Source organism: Drosophila virilis, chromosome 2 (assembly GCF_030788295.1).
Source record: "Drosophila virilis strain 15010-1051.87 chromosome 2, Dvir_AGI_RSII-ME, whole genome shotgun sequence".
Taxonomy (NCBI): Eukaryota; Metazoa; Arthropoda; class Insecta; order Diptera; family Drosophilidae; genus Drosophila; species Drosophila virilis.
In genome coordinates this window covers 19,167,710-19,191,873 of record NC_091544.1, presented here as the reverse complement: position 1 = coordinate 19,191,873, position 24,164 = coordinate 19,167,710, and the positions used below count along the sequence as shown (strand labels likewise).

General features: G+C 39.5%; 1 protein-coding gene and 1 long non-coding RNA gene across 2 annotated transcripts in view; one reads left to right on the top strand and one right to left on the bottom strand.

Moving 5' to 3' along the window:
- Positions 1–6,963: 6,963 nt before the first annotated feature.
- On the bottom strand, positions 6,964–8,127 carry LOC116651391 (uncharacterized). The gene is made up of 2 exons (XR_011416271.1): positions 8,091–8,127; positions 6,964–8,035 (listed from the first exon to the last, which is right to left on the bottom strand). It is a non-coding gene; the product is annotated as an uncharacterized lncRNA (long non-coding RNA).
- LOC6630117 (trophoblast glycoprotein) overlaps positions 7,307–24,164 on the top strand; it is a 61,927-nt gene continuing 45,069 nt past the window's right edge. Inside the window, exons 1-2 of the mRNA XM_002053352.4 lie at positions 7,307–7,870; positions 11,780–11,865. The gene's annotated coding sequence lies outside the window, so the exon portion shown is untranslated. The remainder of the gene's footprint in view (positions 7,871–11,779; positions 11,866–24,164) is intronic.

The following is a 24,164-nucleotide window of genomic DNA, read 5'->3' as shown; positions in this document are numbered from 1 at the left end:
ATTTTGCGTGCCAGTTTTGTTGGCACTAAAAATAAATCAAATTGGGCTATACACAAAATATATAAAAAGTAAAGATAAGCCGAAAAAACGCCGCAACGGGTGGAAAATTTGACAGCGTAGAGCAAAAAAAACCAATAAAAATGAAATAAAAAACAATCCAAAAAATATATATGTGTGCCGAGAAATTTATGTGATAATGGATATTTTATTAATAGTTTTAAATACTCTGATCAAAAGTCTTCAATGTATAAGAAAAATGTAAAGCATTGCCACAGTAAACGCAAAGTTTCTTCAATATTTATGACACATTAAACGCGAAGCCAAACAAAAGAGTGAATCGCAAGTCTTCAATCCTTCAATCCGTCAACAAAGGGTTAAAATATTGTTTTCCCTTTGCGACAGAGCACGACATGCATAATAATAAATGCCAGTGGATACGAACAACAATACAATAATACATACCATAAAAATAAATAATCATAAAAATATGACAAGACATCCAGTTGGTAAAAACAACATATAACAACAGACGCTGCCAGATTCGGCGGGGTACCACGCCTACCCAGAACTCCACCCACGCCCACACCCACACCCATAATCTTTTATATCAAACCATCCTAAAGCCTATTTAGCGGAGACGGAGACGGAAACAGCTAATGCAATAACAAGAATAGCGGAGGTTAAAGTTAGTATATATATAGCAGATGTATATATGTATATATACTTATGAAAATACACACCAACAAAAATGTACTCTGAAAAACCTCAAAGAAGTGGACACCGTGTAATGAAGCTTGTTGAACTGTGTGCATAACTTGAATCCAGTCGAATTTATGTTTACTCAAAATTATTTGGTTCAATATTATGTTATCAAATTAAAGAATTTTTCAGATCACGTGAATATTCATATTTATGTACATTGAGTACAATTAAAATACCCACCGACAGCTATTTAACACGGTATAAACACAGCATGACTTCTTTTCAAAAGTGACGCTTTTATTGTATTGCCGGAAGCTCTGCTCAACCACATGCTGAGCGTTTATTAACTAAGGATACTTAAAATAAGTAGTAAAAAATAATACTTTGTTTATTTGGAAAATATTAAAACAAAAAACGAAATTTATGTATTTGATATTATGAAAGTTAATACATGTATTTATTTATACCATTATTACTAATAACTGATAAACAGGCAATATCCATATCTATATCTATATCTGTATCTATATCTATTGTTGATAAACTTAACAACTTCAAAAGATACTTTATGCATTTAGAGCTGTCACTTGAAGCTTATCTAGTGCACTTTAAATAACTCACAATCAGTCGCATTCGGAAAACACATCCACATCCCTCTTCTTTTTGCTGTGACAAACACACACACACAACACACACAGTGTGCGCACACAACACGATAAACCGGAAGTGCTTGACGCTTTTGCATATCCTCAAGTGCCACTAAGTGGCGCTATTGCTTTCATTTGTGTGGTGCGTATCGCAGTCTAACTCAAACAAGCAACTCGTGTAGCCAGCGCCACACCCCTCTTTTGGAACTCCTCTCTGTGGCAAGTGCACAAGTGTTTGCAACTGTTCTATGCTAGTTTTTCCAGGATTTTCCTTCTTTTGCCTGTTGTATTTCATATTGCTGACCGTGACAGCTTTTACCCGTAGAACCCTTTGCCCGGTTTTTGGCCATGGTCAAGTGTCCGGAACATAAATGACATTTATATTGGTTATAGAATGTATTTGAAGAAATTGTTGTTGTTGCTGTTGTTTTCCCTATTCGTCGTAGTTGTTGTTGCTGCTGTTGTTATCGTATGTACGTGCTACCATTTTGGCCCATAAAAGCGTAACAATAACAAGCATTCTTTACGACACAAACGCTGGCCAAAAAGGTCAAGTTATGAAAAATTACAACAAAAAAAACACAACAGCTACAACAACAAGAACAAAAGTATTAGCAACGGTTTCTGCTTGGAAAAGCATTGAAAAGTTTTCGCAATATTGCCAAACATACAACAACAACATAAACAAAAACAATGGCCAACTAAGGCACAAATTGACACACAACCAAAAAATACTATAAAGGCATGAGTTAGAGGCATCATGAGTCAAAATATTGCGTATACGCCATGTGGCAACCAAAAACGCAAATGTCACCATGCCAGGTGACATAGATGTGTATGCGTGCGCGTGGTTAGGCAATGCGCGTGCATTTGGCATATTTGTGTGCCTACCCAACGCATACACACAGAGAAACAGAAACACACACACACACACACACACACAGATGCAGCCTGGCTTTAAAAGCGTTCGCTGAACGATTTAGCCCATAAATCCATCGCCGCAGCCAATACAAATAAACAAGGCCCAAGGGGAGAAAGGGGTAGGAGATGGGTTAGGCATTCAGTCCAAAGCGGCAATAGTTGGATGGACAGATAACCCACACACACACACACACACACACGCGCGATCGAATGCCATTAAAAGCCACAGCCTGGCGCCTGACACGTGCTGATTAAACTCTTTTTTAAATGCGCAAAAATGGTGCGTGTTAAGTTTATAGGTTGTTTCTGACTAAGCATTCGCAGATAGTTCAATACACTCAGCGAAGTCTTTATAAGGTATGTTTACAAAGTAGCAAGTACAATTATTTTAACAATGAAAACATTTCATCTATTTGATATGCTACGTTGAGAACAGTTAGTTGATATCCTGAAAATTTGGAGATAATACCATATGACATCATATAGAGCTCTTTGCCGTAAAAAACGTGCAATTGGTGAACTTACCGGATAGCACATGTCCTCGCAGAGTGAGAAGTTAAGTTCAGAACTTCTTGCTGTTCTAAGACTTAAGACTGCGATTCGTATTTACTTATTGCTCGTCGTTGCACGGCCACGCCTCATACATTCAAATAGAGCCATGCTTCCAGGTTCGAATCTCAGGCTGGGCTGAATTTAGAATTGGCGTATATAAGTAAAATAATAATAATCATATTATTATTATTATTATTAAATTATATATATCAATATTAAGAATAAGTTTTTTGCATTTTTTGTTATTTATTTTTATTTTACTATTGCTGTGTATTTGTGTACATTGTAATCAACTGGGCTCTTAAACTAAGTGGCTATAGATTTGTGTGTTTTTTTTTTTTTGTTTGTTTTTGGTTTTTCGTTTGCCTTTTCGGCTCAAGCCCTTTGGCCTGGGGTGATGCAAGGGTTGCCAAGAGTCAGTCATGCGTGTGGCGTTGCGACCCAAACAAATATACTTTAAATAGCTTCGGCACTTTGGAAATGTGTCCCTTTTTTGTTTTTGCCCGATTGTTGTTTTTGTTTGCTGCCTGGGGCCTAAATCATGTTAATGAATTTTCTTTCGGTCATGTTTCGGCCTGTAGTGCGACATTAATTATGAAAAATTAAATTTTATATCGTCGCATTAGGCGGAAACCAAAACAAAAAAACAAAAATAAAAAATAATGAAAAATATAAAAGGGACGCCTCACGTCTGTGCCGGGCGGCTTATTTAAATTTATGAATTGAAAAAATATTAAATGCCAGCAGTGCGAGGCGAAATCCGCTAGGGTCATTAGGGTGCAACGTTTTATTTTTTCTTTAAAACACACACACACACACACACACATACACGCAACCGGCAGCTGCGACTTTTGGTTAAGCGGTTTTCATGGGTGTACGCCGCGTTTGAACGCCCAGCCCGAAGGATCTCATTAGCGTACAGTGCGCAATAGTTTTCGGGGGATTATATTTAATGCTCATCTGCAGTCGCTTCATAAATCACGTCAATATGCTGGACACGAACCGGCGCCAAATTTGGTTGGACTTTATCGGCAGCTAACTAACTAGCAGGCAGCCGGACGAAGCGCACTAATTAGACCGCAGGTGCCACCAGCTGGCAGCTATAGCCCACAACAACAACAGCATGGTCAGGGAGAAATGTTAGTAAATTGCAATTCATGTGCGTAAATAATGAACGCTAACGCCGCAGCCAGCGGTGCGTATGAGTGATAAACAGCTGTCGAAGTTAAAGCAACAGCAGAGAGCCTAGCCCATTGCATAGCCAAAAGTTAGAGGCGTCATTAAATCAAGCAATACTGAAATACATAAATGTACGGTTTTAACAATTAGTAGCTTTGGCTTTAAGTTTATACAAACTATTATTAATAAATGTTATGTAAATATCTCAAAGTGCGATGTTTTTCAAGTTTCAGGCAAAATATATAGCAACTTAAGCATTGTATCCGAAATTAAACTCAGTTTTGTATTAAAAATACATCTGAAAGATTACCATGAACTTTAACGCGAACAACAAAAAAATGGTTTTTATATTAATTCTTTAATAATTTTAGTTTACTATTTCTTAAAAACTAAAAGTGCTTATTCACCTGCTGCTTATACATTGCTTGGCTTGTTCGTTATGACTATAATACCTAAAACACACTTAAAATGTAGTATTTATACACTTAATGTTTTGCTAAGTTTAACAGAAAATCGAACAAAATTTGTCTTTAAATTGGCATTGCATGGCTTTTGCTTCTCCATTCTCAGTTACCTAAACTGAGGAAGCTATTTTTCAGCTGCAGCTCTATGGAACCGTTTTTGGGTTCGATACCTGGCAAGCATTTAACCAGAAGTTGCAGCCAATGGACCAACATAATCCCAATAACTAAGCATTCAATGGGTTCTCTCTCTCTCTCTCTCTCTCTCTCTCTCTCTCACTCTAACTCTATCTGTGTGTGTGTGTGTTTTGTAAGGGCCAATTTGGGCACGGTTTCGAGACCAACACCACAGCTGGATACGGGTCTGGTCTACGGGTCTGCATAACCTCTAACATTTTCGGCTTACCCCACTTGCCACGCCCACTTCTTCTGCCCTTGGTAGCAGCCGTAGCAGCCCAGTTAGTGTCTTGTCAGAGACAACATGTAGTTGCGATTAAAAGTTTTTTCCTGTTGCTGTCATTGGCAAATGTCTGTCGGCAATCAAGCTGCATGAGTGCATTTGCTGCCTGCTGCACCTGCCACATTCTATCTCCAAACGCACACTGACTCAGACAATCACACACACACACACACACACACACACACACATAGACACAGACACGTACACATGCACGCGCGTGCAGCATTCGTAGCATCATTAACGGTGTCGACGGTTCGTGTGCAGCCTTTTAAGCCATTAGCTAGCCAGTTGCAGTTTGCCAGTTGCTGTTGTCCCTGTTGATTGCGTGTGGCTGCGTGGCTTAAATTGTACCAACTGCCAAAAGGATGCTGGCTCTTGGCTGTCCAAAAAGGGCGCCAAATCCTTTGGACGGCGACTCTTTGTGCCACGCCCTAATTATCGTTATCGATAAACCAACTAGAACTGAATGCATATGACATGAACACGCACGAAATTAGGTTTAACGTGTGTCCAAAATGACAAAAGATCGCTCAAAATTAAGCTACAAAATTGAAATTAAATAAATGTACCGAAAAGGTTTTAATATCTTACTAATGTAGAAGCTAATATATAATATAAGCAATAGTTTATATGTGTCTTATCTCTCCATGTTCAGTAAACGATAAAAAATACTTGTATACTTGTACACTATCTCTTGAGCAGGTCAAAATAAAGAAAAGTTAATATTTGACATTTTTGAAAAGAAAATATAAAAGTTTTCAATAATTTTGTTTGTCTAATCTAATGCAAGTACATTTATTTTATACATACGCTCAATTTTTTATATTATTATACAAAAAATATGTTAAGAGGAATATTCACTAAATTCACTTTTTTACAGTCAAGGTTGACATCTCATTGCAAGGATAAAAAAATGTATTCAAGCAAACCCAGCTCTTCAGGAAAAGGCAGTCCTTTAGATCGGCGAACGCTGCGTATGCGCAATTTTGCATACAAATTTTTGTATGGGAGTGTGTGTGAGTGATTGTGGTATGCGTGGTAGTAGCTCATGCATGGCTCATTGGATGTTGAAAATTGCTTTATGCAAATTCAATTCAATAGCCCTAAAATATGAATCTAGCACCAAAATATGTTTGCGCCTGTGTGTGTGTCCATCGAGGTCTGCATAATTCGATTGAAAATTAAATTGTTATTAGTTTGCGCAACAGGCAATTGAATGTATCGAGTACAGTTCCTCTCTCAGTTGTGGCCCGGCATAAAAGCTGGCTCATTACCATAGAGAGTTTATGCTACAACATCGTGTGGATGCCACACAAATTTACATGCAACACTAAAAATAACATAAATATTGCCAGGCGACAGCAGCAGCGACAGCAACAAGGCGACAAAAAAAGTGAAAGAAGCAAGACAAACTGAAGCACAGGAAAAACTACACAAAAAATGAAATTCAAATAAACCTTAAAATTGACTTAGCGACAGCAGCGACGCTAGCAGCGACTGTGACTGCGACTGCGACTGCGACTGCGGCAGCAATGGCGACAGCCGGCGGCACAAGAAATTAACACAAAATCAAAATACATAAAAATAAAAAATAGGTAAAAAGCAACAAAAATGCTAAAGTAAAAACGTCAACAGCGCTCTCGCTAGTGCCAGTATCAGCTCAGTGATTTTACATAGTAAACAACTATAAAATACCCTTGAATTTACAAAAATACCTTCAAAGCTGTGTTACCTATTCAATTGCAGTGCCCATGCATTGATTTAAGGCTATATTCGGTACACAGCTATACAATTTTACCTACATAGTTGTATACATACGAATTTTCGTTGTTTGTTACATAGCTTTGCTATAACCAAAACACCCTTTATAACTGTGCTCTCATGTCGTACGTTTTTGTTGTAGTTGCTGTTGGCATGTAAAAATGTAATGCTAATGCAGAGCATCGAACTTGAACATGTTGCAAGCGAGGGCTGACATTAAAATTGACAATAAATCAAGGCTCAGTTCTTTTTCATGTTTAACAATATAAGAGAATGAAACTAAATAAATAATTGTATCTTGTATTTACATCTCATTTAGTTCAGGTGAAATATTCAATAATATTTGGTAGCAAAGTTATTGTAAATATTTATAAACAATACCATTAAGCTTAAACAACATTTAAGTTTATAACTTTACTTCTGCACTTTGTCAAGTTTTGCTCCACTGTTCCGGTTGCCGCGCTTAAGCTCGCTCTTCATGCCACCCACTCACGCAAGTATACACACACACACTCGCAGAACTCACACACGAGCAGCAAACAAGTTCTCGTCCAAAGTTCAAACGCAACCTGGTTGGTGTTGGCTGCCGGCAATGACGACGTTGACGCCAACGTCGCTGCCAGTTCAGTTTGTTTATAAATTTTGTGCTGTACGGACGTCGGCGCATTATTTTGTCGCGTGTTCTCAATCGCATACTCGTTTTGTCGTATTCGCGCTTCGCGCGTTTACTGCTTGACCTCCCCAAACCCCTCACACTCACAACTACGCAACTTTACCGCCTACGTCAGGACACGAGGCGAGCGCGACAAGTGAATCACATCCATATGTACATATATTAGCGTGTATGTATATTTGTGTTTATGCCTGTATTTGAAGTTGTGTATCGTGTTTGCGGTGTGTTGCGTTGATTTCTTTTGTTTGCTGGCCAATTGTTTGGCTTAATTAATTGCAAGTAGCATATGGGTCCACAACAACAACTACAAAAACATTAACAGACGTCGCAGTATATTTCGCAACAAATAAAAAGGTATTGAAAAAAAGTGCTTACTTCTCACCAATCCCCACACAGACGAGCTAAAAGAAGAAGAAGGAGCAGCAGCACCGAGCAGCAAACGAAGCAGCAGCAAAGCTAACAAAAACCAGTTTTGGACAACGCTGCAAGCAGCGCAGTCGCAGCGGCCAGTCGGGTAAGTGTATGTGTGTATACATGTGAGTTGTTGGTTTTGTCTGTTTGTCCGCGGCAGACGTTGTCGCCGTTGCCGCCGTTGCCGTCGCCGACGCCGTCGAATCGCCAGCGTCTTTGTCGCCCGCCCACACGCCTTCGTCGGCGTCGCCTGCAAAACTGGCTACAGCTTTAAAAATGTAACTTTTATTTTATTGAAGAAATGACTCAAAAAACTCGCTTACTCAATAACTCCAACTTGCTCGCTTGCTGTAGAGCGACAGCTAGTTGAAAGAATTTTAATATGCTAACTAGTCAAACACACGCAGTAGCAGAAGATGAGGGAGAAGAAGAATTTGATTCGGCAGCATTTGTAACGATACAAAGCAAGGGAACAATTTAAATCATGCTAAATTAAAAACAAAACTAATTTGCACAGTTTTGCAGTTGGCTCCAACTTTGTCTGCGCTGCTTCTGTTTACAAAAAAAAAAACTCATTTAGACAACCAGCAAGGAGAGAAGAGCTGCAAAACAGCAACAGCAACAACAACAACAACAACAACTGCAACAGCAACAAAATCCCAGCAGCAAACTTTTAATTGTCAACTTTTAACCAAGTCTCATCGAGTAGAGTTTTGGGCCCAGAGTTCGAGTCGAGTAGAGCTCAAAAGAAGAGCTTTCAGCTTTTTTATAATTTTATTTATTTTTTTTTGTTGGTTTTTTTTTCAGCTTTCATTTGCACTTACTAATTGAAATCTAGTTTGTTCTCTTTTACTTGAATGCACCATGTTCCATTTGATATGCAAACTATTCGACCGCTTTGTGCGGAATTATTTAGAAGCTCAGTCAATGAAGCAACTTTTAAGCTTACGTTTGAAATGCAACTCGGAATGGAATGGGTGAAAGCGCCCAGACAAAGTTGCATTCGTAATTACGAACCATCTGCAATGAATGCACGTTCCCTGGAACTCTAGACATATATGTATATAATTTGTATAATTATCAATTGTACAATTTCGAGCTTTCTTGACAATACAGTTTTTATTACATAGATTCCGTTTCTGAGCTTAGCTTTAAACTATATAAAATGCATTTCGGAAAAAGTGAATGCTAAGTTTATCATAGTTCACTATGACTTACTTAATTAGATGTGAATTTATGCTGTCATACTTACGGCATTTCAATTACATATTCGAATGTGTTTCTTTTTTCGTTTACATAATTTAATTTATCTTGACGTTTTCCATCCCCACACAACTGTTGCTCTCTGTCAAGTGCTAATTAATTCATATTTACAACCATTTACTTAAAAACATTTCACTTTTAAAACCAAAATTCACTCGTGTTGTGTCTCATCTACACTTGCAAAGTGCAGACTAAAAGTTGATCCTCTCGGAAATATATAGTGACAACTCATCTCAATTGCAAACTCGACTTGATGGGCAACAACATCAAATTATTAAAATATTTTGGCAACACGGCATTTAGGCAACGTAGCTCTTAAGCTAAAACAAGCAAAACTTCGTCCTTGCGTTGTATTCTATGTACTTATGCCTATGCACATCCTGTCAGCCCGAGGAGCTGTGGCAAATGTATTTGAATATATTCAACACTTTAGCCAAATATTTGAAATACATTTTGATGTCTGCCGAGTTTTGCATAATTTATGCATGTGTGCAAAAATGCTAATAGCCTACGAGCCATCACTCCGGACCCCCTCTCCTCAACCCCTTCTCTGCCTCGTCCTTGCCGCCGGAAAGTTTATATTTTTCAATCAGTGTCACAGCTCTCGACAGTTTGTGATAAGTTTTATTGCCATATTCCCAATGTGGCGACTGAAATTCTTTAATTGCTTGGAATTTCATTAGATGCCGTAACATAAAACAAGTGACGGAGTTTTAATCAAAAGGATTCGACTGGAAAATACCCTGTACTCGGCCTGCATATGATATATGGTGTATAAAAAAAGGCAAAGTTGGTTTAAATTGCTGGTGAATGGAGAGGGAGGAATGAGAGTAGATCATGATATCTAAACGATTTCTAACTTCGCTCAAAGTGTAATTAATAAACTTGGCGAATTATTGAAGACAGCTAATAGCTTGTTTTGCATATGATTTACGGGAGCATATATAACAAAGCGAGTTTTTACATTTGTCAAGAAAAACTAGACATGACCGCAATATATATAAATTTATATACATTTTATGAGGTCACATTTTCACAAAATGATTGTTGCCATTTTTACGCATTTTTAATGGGTACAGAGTTCGTAAAGTTTATGCAAACTATTTGGCAAACCTCAAATGTAAAACCTTAATTAAATAGAAACTTAAATAATCGTTAAGCCAATGTACGTAAACGTACATACACCAATATGTATATATATGTGTATTCAGCTTTGTGCAACCAACAATAATATTTTCTTTAATTATTTGCTTTCAACAAATGTGCAAAAATATTTTGATAAATTATGGCAAAAGGTCTGTGGTAAAAGTTTTGCAGGTGCCGAGCAAAATATAGATATAGAAAGTCTATCGTTATTGCAAATGACACTGTCCCTTTGCGCCGTCTGTCGGCTTTAGCCTTCGTCCAGTACTTGTGTACTTGCAGATGGGAATGTAAATAGAGACCGGGTTCAGAATATATACTCGAACATTTGTAAAACTTGCGGCTTTTGCCCGCAGGGGATTCAGTTGTGAGCTTATAATTTCTGCTTGGCTGCCCCCTAATGAGACTCGAACTTACATTAAAGTTTACATCATTAAAACGGCCATGTAGCTAATCGAAACTTATTGATAAATGTTGTTAAATATCAGCTGCAGCTAACTAATATAAACTTATGCTCTGTCAAAATATAAATATCGCATTGAATGCATGTTCAAATCACAGACACTGTCAAATAAACGTGTAGCATATTCATGCAGCATTTAAGTCTATCTTCAGATTAACTGCAACTGTCAGAATATTGCATGAATCAAGAATAGACATAAATTTTTCAATGCTGGCAGCCTTGGGAAAATTACATTCATAAAAAGAATGGTTTCACAACACTAAATACCATGAAAACAACTCACAACCCTGCGCAACCATAAATTTCTGGATGATTTAAAAAATAGTTTTAAAAATATTATGAAAAAACACGAAAATCAGTTAGCCTTTCTCTCCGATTTTCATAAATTGAAGTAATGCTTAAAACTACTACTGAATTTAGGGAGCGAGTGAGTAAGAAGAAAATTTGAGTAAATGTATTGTATATGCATGTACTTATTTATTTTAGCCCACATTAAACGACAAAGTTTTGATCTGAGCAAAGCATACACAAGCAGTTGTTATATTTCATGACTCCAAAAACAACCTCAGCTGGATTGCCGGCACCAAATGAATATGAAACATTTGGCATAACGTGTAAGTTGCATGCAGGGCGTGGCAGGGGGCACGAGAATGTATTTATGCATATATATAGCGTATGCACCGAGCTCTCCTGGCCTGCTGAAATCAAGTTGACTCAGCGCTGACTTCAGGCCGCAAATATTTTGAGCAAAATGTTGCCGAGTGTCTAGGAACGTATCTTAATGAATCATCGACAGGGCGTGGCAACTGCCATTAAATCGAAGTTAATATTGAATATTAAAAGCACACTGAAGTGTAACTTTAATTTAAATAAATATATTTCAAAGTAGTCCCGCAGGAAATTTGCATAGTATATGATTTACGTGTCATTTAATCGCTTTGTATCTTAAAGATACATTGCAAATGGTTGCACATATTTTTCATTTTATTTCTTTTGCCTCCCGCTGCTATTTTTTACGTTCATTTTTATAATTCTTATATTTTTATCTCCTGTATTCCGCATTGAACTTTAAAATATAATTTTAAACGAGGCGTTGAAACGAATTTACTTTATGACTCATGTGCGGCTTTTTGTATCTTGCAGCAAACAGCTATGCGATTCAGCACAACTGCTACAACGACAACAACAACAACCACAACTGCAACTTAATTGGCGCGCGTGTCAAAGAGGTGAGTTATAGACGAGAAGCACTTGAAAAAATGGCCACAAATCTCGAGAATCGTGTGGCAAAAGATGCATTGTGTAAAATGTCTGGACGCAATTTGACTGTGGGGCATGCCACAAGTGGCTAAAAACGTTGCCACTTGGCGTCAGGTGTGGGCAAAACGTGTTCGCAGCAAAAACCATAGCAAAGCCTGCTAATTGTCCGTTTTTATTTATCCAATTCTACCCTTGCTAAATGCATACAAAGGGTATGATGATAGGACAACAGGGAAAAGGTGTATTTAGTTATGATAAACAGGCCTGTGTCATCGATAACATTTCGATAGTAACGTGTTATCAAGCGAAAACTGTGGCGAAGCTTTTAAATTCAGAAATCGTTTAGCTGTTTTGTTTACTTTACTTTATTATTATTATCAATTATTTATCGACTGAATAATATATAATTAATATCTGATGAATACTTTAAATATAGTAAAGAATATTCTTTTCATGTGTCACGACATCCCCATTACTGTTATCGATTGTCATAAAAGTTTATGAGATATAACTACCATTACAATTTCAAGGTCAGGCACAGGTCACGCCCAGGTCAGGGTTGTACCTCTTGAGCATACGGAGAAAATCTCAACGTAAATTTCATAATTTATTTTCTACTTACTTTTGATATCCGATTCTTCGATGATCAAATAAAAAATGGTTTTATTATTTTGGTTATGGTGGAACTTTTCCTAGAAATACCCTTGCGTAGATAGTATATTAACATCGGGTGACTCGCCCGCAGGTATTTCCCAGTCAAGTAGCCTTAAATTCACTTTTCTTCTACGCATTACCTTTCCATCTTTCTGGTTGTTGTCTGTCTGCGGCTTATTTTGTAAATTACGGCGTCCTTACGAAGGGCGGGCAAAGGGCCTTCTGGGCCAGAATGTGGAGGATTACAGCTGTCAGCTGTGTGTGTGTGTGTGTGTGTGTGTCTGCCACCGACTCCGCTACGTTATAATGCAACGTCGTCGCCAACATTTGTGTGTCATGGGCGTGGTTGGCTTGACTTTGGCCTGGGAAAGGTCAACGTCTGCAGGCGCAGGCAGCGCCGGAGGCATCCATGGTCGAATGGAGCACCAAAATTTACATTTAATTAGACATAATTGTAGCAATTTATAGGGCCATTTGTTTAAGGCTCTTTGGTACGGGGCAACAGTTTTAAAGTGATTCAATTTTGGTAAATAATACGAGCTAGAGTCACGAAACATGATATTTTGCTTCTAAAATCTTATATATTTGTCAAGTATCTTTCATTTTATACCTATCCCCACCTCTCCGCTAATACCGAACAGATATAAATCAAGTTAATAACCAACCTTTTATTGCCAACCAATTTAAGCCACAATTTAAATGCAATTGACTTTTTCAGTACACACCAATATTTTATGATACGATAAGATATACTGTAGAAAATTTCATAAAGATCGGTTAAAAAATAACCAAAGTTATATGACCCAAATCGACAAAATGGCAAAATCGAAGTCGGTGCGAAATCGAAACTTTTTCGATGATTTTTTTTTAATATCACGGGTAATAGCTCTGCGTGGTAATATGGCGTTCCAAAATGACAGAACTCCGCGCGGAGATATGAAGTTCCAAATCATCACGATATTTTTCAAAATCGAGGTCGGTGCAAAAATGAAACTTTTTCTATTATATTTTTTTTAATATCTCGGGTAATGGCTCTGCGTGGAGATATGACGTTCCAAAACGACATAACTCCGCGGAGATATGATGCTCCAAAACGACATAGCTCCGCGGAGATATGACGTTCCAAAACGACATAACTCCGCGGAGATATGATCTTCCAAATCATCACGTTTTTTTTTCAAAATCGAGGTCGGTTGAAAAATGAAACTTTTTCTATTATATTTTTTTTTATATCTCGGGTAATGGCTCTGCGTGGAGATATAACGTTCCAAAACGACATAACTCCGCGGAGATATGATGCTCCAAAACGACATAGCTCCGCGGAGATATGACGTTCCAAAACGACAAACCTCCGCGGAGATATGACGTTCCAAAACGACATCACTCCGCGGAGATATGACGTTCCAAAACGACATAAATCCGCGGAGATACGACGCTCCAAAACGACATAGCTCCGCGGAGATATGATGTTCCAAAACAACATAACTCCGCGGAGATATGGCGTTCCAAAACTACAGAGCTCCGAGCGGAGATATGACCTTCCAAATCATCACGATTTTTTTTCAAAATCGAGGTCGGTGCAAAAAGTAAACTTTTTCTATTATAATTTTATTTATATCTCGCGTAATGGCTCTGCTTGGAGATATGACGTTCCAAAACGACATAACTCCGCGGAGATATGACGCTCCAAAACGACATAGCTCCGCGGAGATATGACGCTCCAAAACGACATAGCTCCGCGGAGATATGACGCTCCAAAACGACATAACTCCGCGGAGATATGACGCTCCAAAACGACATAGCTCCGCGGAGATATGACGCTCCAAAACGACATAGCTCCGCGGAGATATGACGTTCCAAAACGACATAACTCCGCGGAGATATGACCTTCCAAATCATCACGTTTTTTTTTCAAAATCGAGGTCGGTTGAAAAATGAAACTTTTTCTATTATATTTTTTTTATATCTCGGGTAATGGCTCTGCGTGGAGATATGACGTTCCAAAACGACATAACTCCGCGGAGATATGATGCTCCAAAACGACATAGCTCCGCGGAGATATGACGCTCCAAAACGACATAACTCCGCGGAGATATGACGCTCCAAAACGACATAGCTCCGCGGAGATATGACGTTCCAAAACGACAAACCTCCGCGGAGATATGACGTTCCAAAACGACATAACTCCGCGGAGATATGACGTTCCAAAACGACATAAATCCGCGGAGATACGACGCTCCAAAACGACATTACTCCGCGGAGATATGACGTTCCAAAACGACATAACTCCGCGGAGATATGGCGTTCCAAAACTACAGAGCTCCGAGCGGAGATATGACCTTCCAAATCATCACGATTTTTTTTCAAAATCGAGGTCGGTGCAAAAAGTAAACTTTTTCTATTATAATTTTATTTATATCTCGCGTAATGGCTCTGCTTGGAGATATGACGTTCCAAAACGACATAACTCCGCGGAGATATGATGCTCCAAAACGACATAGCTCCGCGGAGATATGACGTTCCAAAACGACAAACCTCCGCGGAGATATGACGTTCCAAAACGACATAACTCCGCGGAGATATAACGCTCCAAAACGACATAGCTCCGCGGAGATATGACGTTCCAAAACGACATAACTCCGCGGAGATATGACCTTCCAAATCATCACGTTTTTTTCAAAATCGAGGTCGGTGCAAAAATGAAACTTTTTCTATTATATTTTTTTTAATATCTCGGGTAATCGCTCTGCGTGGAGATATGACGTTCCAAAACGACATAACTCCGCGGAGATATGACGTTCCAAAACGACATAACTCCGCGGAGATATGACCTTCCAAATCATCACGTTTTTTTTTCAAAATCGAGGTCGGTTGAAAAATGAAACTTTTTCTATTATATTTTTTTTATATCTCGGGTAATGGCTCTGCGTGGAGATATGACGTTCCAAAACGACATAACTCCGCGGAGATATGATGCTCCAAAACGACATAGCTCCGCGGAGATATGACGTTCCAAAACGACAAACCTCCGCGGAGATATGACGTTCCAAAACGACATAACTCCGCGGAGATATGACGTTCCAAAACGACATAAATCCGCGGAGATACGACGCTCCAAAACGACATAACTCCGCGGAGATATGACGTTCCAAAACGACATAACTCCGCGGAGATATGGCGTTCCAAAACTACAGAGCTCCAAGCGGAGATATGACCTTCCAAATCATCACGATTTTTTTTCAAAATCGAGGTCGGTGCAAAAAGTAAACTTTTTCTATTATAATTTTATTTATATCTCGCGTAATGGCTCTGCTTGGAGATATGACGTTCCAAAACGACATAACTCCGTGGAGATATAACGCTTCAAAACGACATAGCTCCGCGGAGATATGACGTTCCAAAACGACATAACTCCGCGGAGATATGACCTTCCAAATCATCACGTTTTTTTCAAAATCGAGGTCGGTGCAAAAATGAAACTTTTTCTATTATATTTTTTTTAATATGTCGGGTAATGGCTATGAGTGGAGATATGACGTTCCAAAACGACATAACTCCGCGGAGATATGATGCTCCAAAACGACATAGCTCCGCGGAGATATGACGTTCCAAAACGACAAACCTCCGCGGAGATATGACGTTCCAAAACGACATAACTCCGCGGAGATATAACGCTCCAAAACGACATAGCTCCGCGGAGATATTACGTTCCAAAACGACATAACTCCGCGGAGATATAACGCTCCAAAACGACATAGCTCCGCGGAGATATGACGTTCCAAAACGACATAACTCCGCGGAGATATGACCTTCCAAATCATCACGTTTTTTTCAAAATCGAGGTCGGTGCAAAAATGAAACTTTTTCTATTATATTTTTTTTAATATCTCGGGTAATGGCTCTGCGTGGAGATATGACGTTCCAAAACGACATAACTCCGCGGAGATATGACGTTCCAAAACGACATAACTCCGCGGAGATATGACCTTCCAAATCATCACGTTTTTTTTTCAAAATCGAGGTCGGTTGAAAAATGAAACTTTTTCTATTATATTTTTTTTATATCTCGGGTAATGGCTCTGCGTGGAGATATGACGTTCCAAAACGACATAACTCCGCGGAGATATGATGCTCCAAAACGACATAGCTCCGCGGAGATATGACGTTCCAAAACGACAAACCTCCGCGGAGATATGACGTTCCAAAACGACATAACTCCGCGGAGATATGACGTTCCAAAACGACATAAATCCGCGGAGATACGACGCTCCAAAACGACATAACTCCGCGGAGATATGACGTTCCAAAACGACATAACTCCGCGGAGATATGGCGTTCCAAAACTACAGAGCTCCGAGCGGAGATATGACCTTCCAAATCATCACGATTTTTTTTCAAAATCGAGGTCGGTGCAAAAAGTAAACTTTTTCTATTATAATTTTATTTATATCTCGCGTAATGGCTCTGCTTGGAGATATGACGTTCCAAAACGACATAACTCCGTGGAGATATAACGCTCCAAAACGACATAGCTCCGCGGAGATATGACGTTCCAAAACGACATAACTCCGCGGAGATATGACCTTCCAAATCATCACGTTTTTTTCAAAATCGAGGTCGGTGCAAAAATGAAACTTTTTCTATTATATTTTTTTTAATATGTCGGGTAATGGCTATGAGTGGAGATATGACGTTCCAAAACGACATAACTCCGCGGAGATATGATGCTCCAAAACGACATAGCTCCGCGGAGATATGACGTTCCAAAACGACAAACCTCCGCGGAGATATGACGTTCCAAAACGACATAACTCCGCGGAGATATAACGCTCCAAAACGACATTGCTCCGCGGAGATATGACGTTCCAAAACGACATAACTCCGCGGAGATATAACGCTCCAAAACGACATAGCTCCGCGGAGATATGACGTTCCAAATCATCACGTTTTTTTCAAAATCGAGGTCGGTGCAAAAATGAAACTTTTTCTATTATATTTTTTTTAATATCTCGGGTAATGGCTCTGCGTGGAGATATGACGTTCCAAAACGACCTAACTCCGCGGAGATATGATGCTCCAAAACGACATAACTCCGCGGAGATATGACCTTCCAAATCATCACGTTTTTTTCAAAATCGAGGTCGGTGCAAAAATGAAACTTTTTCTATTATATTTTTTTTAATATGTCGGGTAATGGCTATGAGTGGAGATATGACGTTCCAAAACGACATAACTCCGCGGAGATATGATGCTCCAAAACGACATAGCTCCGCGGAGATATGACGTTCCAAAACGACATAACTCCGCGGAGATATGACGTTCCAAAACGACATAAATCCGCGGAGATACGACGCTCCAAAACGACATAACTCCGCGGAGATATGACGTTCCAAAACGACATAAATCCGCGGAGATACGACGCTCCAAAACGACATAGCTCCGCGGAGATATGACGTTCCAAAACGACATAACTCCGCGGAGATATGGCGTTCCAAAACTACAGAGCTCCGAGCGGAGATATGACCTTCCAAATCATCACGTTTTTTTTTCAAAATCGAGGTCGGTTGAAAAATGAAACTTTTTCTATTATATTTTTTTTTATATCTCGCGTAATGGCTCTGCTTGGAGATATGACGTTCCAAAACGACATCACTCCGCGGAGATATGACGCTCCAAAACGACATAGCTCCGCGGAGATATGACCTTCCAAAACGACATAACTCCGCGGAGATATGACGTTCCAAATCATCACGATATTTTTCAAAATCGAGGTCGGTGCAAAAATGAAACTTTTTCTATTATATTTTTTTTAATATCTCGGGTAATGGCTCTGCGTGGAGATATGACGTTCCAAAACGACATAACTCCGCGGAGATATGATGCTCCAAAACGACATAACTCCGCGGAGATATGACCTTCCAAATCATCACGTTTTTTTCAAAATCGAGGTCGGTGCAAAAATGAAACTTTTTCTATTATATTTTTTTTAATATGTCGGGTAATGGCTATGAGTGGAGATATGACTCTCCAAAACGACATAACTCCGCGGAGATATGATGCTCCAAAACGACATAGCTCCGCGGAGATATGACGTTCCAAAACGACATAACTCCGCGGAGATATGACCTTCCAAATCATCACGTTTTTTTTTTCAAAATCGAGGTCGGTCGAAAAATGAAACTTTTTCTATTATATTTTTTTTTATATCTCGGGTAATGGCTCTGCGTGGAGATATAACGTTCCAAAACGACATAACTCCGCGGAGATATGATGCTCCAAAACGACATAGCTCCGCGGAGATATGACGTTCCAAAACGATAAACCTCCGCGGAGATATGACGTTCCAAAACGACATAACTCCGCGGAGATATGACGTTCCAAAACGACATAAATCCGCGGAGATACGACGCTCCAAAACGACATAGCTCCGCGGAGATATGACGTTCCAAAACGACATAACTCCGCGGAGATATGGCGTTCCAAAACTACAGAGCTCCGAGCGGAGATATGACCTTCCAAATCATCACGATTTTTTTTCAAAATCGAGGTCGGTGCAAAAAGTAAACTTTTTCTATTATAATTTTATTTATATCTCGCGTAATGGCTCTGCTTGGAGATATGACGTTCCAAAACGACATAACTACGCGGAGATATGACGCTCCAAAACGACATAGCTCCGCGGAGATATGACGTTCCAAAACGACATAACTCCGCGGAGATATGACCTTCCAAATCATTACGTTTTTTTTTCAAAATCGAGGTCGGTTGAAAAATGAAACTTTTTCTATTATATTTTTTTTATATCTCGGGTAATGGCTCTGCGTGGAGATATGACGTTCCAAAACGACATAACTCCGCGGAGATATGATGCTCCAAAACGACATAGCTCCGCGGAGATATGACGTTCCAAAACGACAAACCTCCGCGGAGATATGACGTTCCAAAACGACATAACTCCGCGGAGATATGACGTTCCAAAACGATATAAATCCGCGGAGATACGACGCTCCAAAACGACATAACTCCGCGGAGATATGACGTTCCAAAACGACATAACTCCGCGGAGATATGGCGTTCCAAAACTACAGAGCTCCGAGCGGAGATATGACCTTCCAAATCATCACGATTTTTTTTCAAAATCGAGGTCGGTGCAAAAAGTAAACTTTTTCTATTATAATTTTATTTATATCTCGCGTAATGGCTCTGCTTGGAGATATGACGTTCCAAAACGACATAACTCCGCGGAGATATAACGCTCCAAAACGACATAGCTCCGCGGAGATATGACGTTCCAAAACGACATAACTCCGCGGAGATATGACCTTCCAAATCATCACGTTTTTTTTTCAAAATCGAGGTCGGTTGAAAAATGAAACTTTTTCTATTATATTTTTTTTTATATCTCGCGTAATGGCTCTGCTTGGAATTATGACGTTCCAAAACGACATCACTCCGCGGAGATATGACGCTCCAAAACGACATAGCTCCGCGGAGATATGACCTTCCAAAACGACATAACTCCGCGGAGATATGACGTTCCAAAACGACATAACTCCGCGGAGATATGACCTTCCAAATCATCACGTTTTTTTTCAAAATTGAGGTCGGATGAAAAATGAAACTTTTTCTATTATATTTTTTTTTATATCTCGGGTAATGCGTGGAGATATGAAGTTCCAAAACGACATAACTCCGCGGAGATATGACCCTCATAATCATCACGTTTATTTTTTTCAAAATCGAGGTCGGTGCAAAAATGAAACTTTTTCTATTATATTTTTTTTTATATCTCGGGTAATGGCTCTGCTTGGAGATATGACGTTCCAAAACGACATAACTCCGCGGAGATATGACCTTCCAAATCATCACGATTTTTTTTCAAAATCGAGGTCGGTGAAAAAAAAAAACTTTTTCTATTATATTTTTTTTTATATCTCGGGTAATGGCTCTGCTTGGAGATATGACGTTCCAAAACGACATAACTCCGCGGAGATATGACGCTCCAAAACTACATAGCTCCGCGGAGATATGACGTTCCAAAACGACATAACTCCGCGGAGATATGACGTTCCAAAACGACATAATTCCGCGGAGATATGGCGTTCCAACACTACAGAGCTCCGAGCGGAGATATGACCTTCCAAATCATCACGATTTTTTTTCAAAATCGAGGTCGGTGCAAAAAGTAAACTTTTTCTATTATATTTTTATTTATATCTCGCGTAATGGCTCTGCTTGGAGATATGACGTTCCAAAACGACATAACTCCGCGGAGATATGACGCTCCAAAACGACATAACTCCGCGGAGATATGACGCTCCAAAACGACATAACTCCGCGGAGATATGACGCTCCAAAACGACATAGCTCCGCGGAGATATGACGTTCCAAAACGACATAACTCCGCGGCGATATGACCTTCCAAATCATCACGATTTTTTTCAAAATCGAGGTCGGTGCAAAAAGTAAACTTTTTCTATTATATTTTTATTTATATCTCGCGTAATGGCTCTGCTTGGAGATATGACGCTCCAAAACGACATAACTCCGCGGAGATATGACGTTCCAAAACGACATAACTCCGCGGAGATATGACCCTCCAAATCATCACGTTTTTTTTTCAAAATCGAGGTCGGTGCAAAAAGTAAACTTTTTCTATTATATTTTTTTTAATATCTCGGGTAATGGCGCTGCGTGGAGATATGACGTTCCAAAACGACATAATTCCGCGGAGATATGATGCTCCAAAACGACATAGCTCCGCGGATATGACGTTCCAAAACGACAGAGCTCCGAGCGGAGATATGACCTTCCAAATCATTACGTTTTTTTTCAAAATCAAGGTCGGTGCAAAAATGAAACTTTTTCTATTATATTTATTTTTATATCTCGCGTAATGGCTCTGCTTGGAGATATGACGTTCCAAAACGACATAACTCCGCGGAGATATGACGTTTCAAAACGACAGAGCTCCGCGGAGATATGGCGTTCCAAAACGACAGAGCTCCGTGCGGAGATATGACCTTCCAAATCATCACGATTTTTTTTCAAAATCGAGGTCGGTTGAAAAATGAAAATTTTTCTATTATATTTTTTTTTAATATCTCGGGCAATGGCTCTGCGTGGAGATATGACTCTCCAAAACGACATAGCTCCGCGGAGATATGACGTTCCAAAACGACATAACTCCGCGGAGATATGACGCTCCAAAACGACATATCTCCGCGGAGATATGACGCTCCAAAACGACATAACTCCGCGGAGATATGACGTTCCAAAACGACATAACTCCGCGGAGGTATGACGTTCCAAAACGACATAACTCCGCGGAGGTATGACGTTCCAAAACGACATAACTCCGCGGAGATATGACCTTCCAAATCATCACGATTTTTTCAAAATCGAGGTCGGTGCAAAAATAAAACTTTTTCTATTATATTTTTTTTTATATCTCGCGTTATGGCTCTGCTTGGAGATATGACGTTCCAAAACGACATAACTCCGCGGAGATATGACGTTCCAAAACGACATAACTCCGCGGAGGTATGACGTTCCAAAACGACATAACTCCGCGGAGGTATGACGTTCCAAAACGACATAACTCCGCGGAGATATGACCTTCCAAATCATCACGTTTTTTTCAAAATCGAGGTCGGTGCAAAAATAAAACTTTTTCTATTATATTTTTTTTTTATATCTCGCGTTATGGCTCTGCTTGGAGATATGACGTTCCAAAACGACATAACTCCGCGGAGATATGACGTTTCAAAACGACAGAACTCCGCGCGGAGATATGACTTTCCAAATCATTACGATTTTTTTTCAAAATCGAGGTCGGTGCAAAAAGTAAACTTTTTCTATTATATTTTTATTTATATCTCGCGTAATGGCTCTTCTTGGAGATCTGACATTCCAAAACGACATAACTCCGCGGAGATATGACGCTCCAAAACGACATAGCTCCGCGGAGATATGACGCTCCAAAACGACAGAGCTCCGAGCGGAGATATGACCTTCCAAATCATCACGATTTTTTTTCAAAATCGAGGTCGGTGAAAAAAGTAAACTTTTTCTATTATATTTTTATTTATATCTCGCGTAATGGCTCTGCTTGGAGATATGACGTTCCAAAACGACATAACTCCGCGGAGATATGACGCTCCAAAACGACATAGCTCCGCGGAGATATGACGTTCCAAAACGACATAACTCCGCGGAGATATGACGTTCCAAAACGACATAGCTCCGCGGAGATATGACCCTCCAAATCATCACGTTTTTTTTTCAAAATCGAGGTCGGTGCAAAAAGTAAACTTTTTCTATTATATTTTTTTTAATATCTCGGGTAATGGCTCTGCGTGGAGATATGACGTTCCAAAACGACATAACTCCGCGGAGATATGACGCTCCAAAACGACATAACTCCGCGGAGGTATGACGCTCCAAAACGACATAGCTCCGCGGAGATATGACGTTCCAAAACGACATAACTCCGCGGAGATATGACCTTCCAAATCATCACGTTTTTTTCAAAATCGAGGTCGGTGCAAAAATAAAACTTTTTCTATTATATTTTTTTTTATATCTCGCGTTATGGCTCTGCTTGGAGATATGACGTTCCAAAACGACATAACTCCGCGGAGATATGACGTTTCAAAACGACAGAACTCCGCGCGGAGATATGACTTTCCAAATCATTACGATTTTTTTTCAAAATCGAGGTCGGTGCAAAAAGTAAACTTTTTCTATTATATTTTTATTTATATCTCGCGTAATGGCTCTGCTTGGAGATCTGACATTCCAAAACGACATAACTCCGCGGAGATATGACGCTCCAAAACGACATAGCTCCGCGGAGATATGACGCTCCAAAACGACAGAGCTCCGAGCGGAGATATGACCTTCCAAATCATCACGATTTTTTTTCAAAATCGAGGTCGGTGAAAAAAGTAAACTTTTTCTATTATAATTTTTATTTATATCTCGCGTAATGGCTCTGCTTGGAAATATGATGTTCCAAAACGACATAACTCCGCGGAGATATGACGCTCCAAAACGACATAGCTCCGCGGAGATATGACGTTCCAAAACGACATAACTCCGCGGAGATATGACGCTCCAAAACGACATAACTCCGCGGAGATATGACGTTCCAAAACGACATAGCTCCGCGGAGATATGACCCTCCAAATCATCACGTTTTATTTTCAAAATCGAGGTCGGTGCAAAAAGTAAACTTTTTCTATTATATTTTTTTTATATCTCGCGTTATAGCTCTGCTTGGAGATATGTCGTTCCAAAACGACATAACTCCGCGGAGATATGACGCTCCAAAACGACATAGCTCCGCGGAGATATGACGTTCCAAAACGACATAACTCCGCGGAGATATGACGCTCCAAAACGACATAACTCCGCGGAGATATGACGTTCCAAAACGACATAACTCCGCGGAGATATGACCCTCCAAATCATCACGTTTTTTTTTCAAAATCGAGGTCGGTGCAAAAATGAAACTTTTTTTATTATATTTTTATTTATATCTCGCGTAATGGCTCTGCTTGGAGATATGACGTTCCAAAACGACATAACTCCGCGGAGATATGACGCTCCA